The sequence below is a fragment of the Babylonia areolata genome, chromosome 23 (assembly GCF_041734735.1).
Source record: "Babylonia areolata isolate BAREFJ2019XMU chromosome 23, ASM4173473v1, whole genome shotgun sequence".
NCBI lineage: Eukaryota > Metazoa > Mollusca > Gastropoda > Neogastropoda > Buccinidae > Babylonia > Babylonia areolata.
In genome coordinates, this window is record NC_134898.1 from 35,610,750 (window position 1) to 35,613,391 (window position 2,642).

At 46.5% G+C, this 2,642-nt stretch overlaps 1 non-coding gene across 1 annotated transcript; it reads left to right on the plus strand.

Annotated features, from left to right (window-relative positions):
* Positions 1 to 320: 320 nt before the first annotated feature.
* Positions 321 to 439, plus strand: LOC143298381 (5S ribosomal RNA). The gene has a single exon (XR_013057375.1). It is a non-coding gene; the product is annotated as a 5S ribosomal RNA (ribosomal RNA).
* Positions 440 to 2,642: the final 2,203 nt, after the last annotated feature.

A 2,642-nucleotide genomic window follows, 5' to 3' on the forward strand; every position in this document is an offset into this window, starting at 1 on the left:
TACCTATGTAGACAGCAGAGTCACCAGCAAGCAAAGAAAAGCAGATATACTGTCACGTGCTGCTGTGAGTGACAGACATGTGCAGTCGCTTTTGCGAAAATCATCGTCTGCTGAACACTCGGTCTCGGCTGCAGCGAACCGAACCAGAGTTAAGTCCCTTCTTGTTTACCCCTTCTTGTTTACGCCATCTTGTGACATATACAAACACACAGACTTACACAATAAAATAAATGCACTCATTAACCTGGCGATCCCTTATCAGATCATGTTCCTTACACCCAACAAGCCACAGAGATTGTCTCAATGCTGAAACAAACAACACCAACGGCTATACCACGTTGAAAACACCGGTTCTCGTCCGATCACCGAAGTTAAGCAACGTCGGGCCTGGTTAGTGCTTGGATGGGTGACCGCCAGGGAACACCGGGTGCTGTTGGCAACCTTTTTTCTTCTCCTTCATATTTATTTATTTATTTATTATTATCATTATTATTATTATTACCTTTTTTTATAATTATTTATTTTTTTTATTTATGTACGCTTATCTATTATTTATTCACCTTTTTTTTTTTTTTTTTTTCTCAAGGCCTGACTAAGCGCGTTGGGTTACGCTGCTGGTCAGGCATCTGCTTGGCAGATGTGGTGTAGTGTATATAGATTTGTCCGAACGCAGTGACGCCTCCTTGAGCTACTGAAACTGAAACTGAAACAAACAACAAGGACTGACAAATAGTGATAATGTGCATTACTCCTTAGATGCCCCCAGCCATTTCAGCAAGCTGTCTTCCTTGGCTTTCCGCCTCTGCTCCATGATCATGTTTAAGGTGTAGAGGAAAGGGTTGATGACAGAGTTGATGGGAAGTACAAGGATGGCCATGGCCACGTTTACCTCCCCTGATATGGGCACGCCCTGTGTGGCCAAGAGACCCAGCAGCCCAATAGGAAACCAGCAGAGAAAGTCAGAGACAGCCACAGTGATCAGACGACGAGCGATATTCAGGTCCTGAGACTGCCGGCCAGTATCCGTCTTTGCCATGGCACTTGCTTTGACAGTTAAGTAGATAACGCCCTGCCCAACGGCTATCAGCATGAAAAGCACGAAGTTGAGAACAATCATGATTCCAAAAGCATAGTCATCTCCTTGAAACTTTTTAGTAGTGATGGGCAGGGGTATGCAGATGCCCACCTGGTTGTAGAACTCCTGGAAGGGAGAGTCGGGGAACAAAGGCACTGAGGCCAGAAGGAGACTCGTTGTCCACACTGCAGTGCTCACCAGATGGGCAGCCCTGCGATGAAAGCGCAGCTGGCTGAAAGGAAAGCGCAGCACTAGGAAGCGATCGATGGTGATGAGAGAGACCATGAGGACAGACACTTCACAGGATACCAGAGATATAAAGCCAGAGAATGTGCACGCAGCACTGTATCTCCATTGTGTGTCTTCCCACAAATAAGATCCCTGATACATCCGATCAGCCACTCCGATAACAGACAAGTACACGCCCATCAGGAAATCGGCAATACACAAATTGGAAACGAACACGTGAAAACCGGCAGCTTTATTGCTTTGCCGAATTAAGCGAAAGGAAAAGGTCGCGATGTTGCCAGTTAAAGCCATGGCAGCCGAAACAGACAAGAATACACGATAAAAGTCAGAACGAAGAAGAGCGTCACAGGACGACACTTCGTCAAAGCGAGCATAGCACTGGTTCATATTGAAACCCTTAGGAAGTGTTGCTTTACAACACAGTTTGAAATTGTCAGCATACACGGTCTGCAAATGAATGAGACCCTCAAAAATAGTGCGTGGAAACTGAGAAAGTAGACAGCCTTTCATGTCCAGCATGCGCAAGTCCTTCAACGAGTTAAAACCAAGTTTGCCCATTTGATTGACTTTACACCCAGACAAATTCAGGAGCTGTAATTTACTGAACTGGCTAAGGTCACTGGTGTCTAAAACGGGAAGTTCGATGAAGGAAAGGTCAAGATGTTTTAAAGTTGTAATTGTCACGTTGGCTTGAAGGCTTGGAAACATCAGGGTAAGAGGATTTCCCGAAAGAATCAAAGCCCTTAGGTGAGGGAAATACCTAAACTGACTGATGTTGAAGCTTTGCAGGAAGTTATCGCTCACATCCAGACTGTTCAGATTGTTGAAGGCAACACTGTCAAGCTGAGCCAGACCACAATGGGCCAGACCCAGATGGATCAACAGTGTCAGGTGTTCAAAGTCCTGCAGGGTCATCCCACTGTAACGGGCATCCATATAACGTAAGTCAGACACCATCAATACAGGAAACGTCTGTCTACATACAAAGGCCTGGCCCCAACACAGACACTGCTGTGGACAAGTGACGTTACACCACAGTTCATCATCCCTCTGAGGACACTGGACCATACCATCACACACATGGCTGGGGTGGAGGCAGACAGAAGAACTGCGACATCGGTAGAAGCCAGGACATAAGTCATTGAGGTAGCAGCCCCGTTCATCCTCACGACCAGGACAGTCATGAATGCCGTTACAGCGCACGTAGACAGGGAGGCAGTGGTTGTCGCTGAGACACCAGAAATGGGTGTGAGGACAGGGCTGACCATTGAGAGACTCCACCTTGTACATTCCTTTTCCATCCAGAGTGACAATGAAG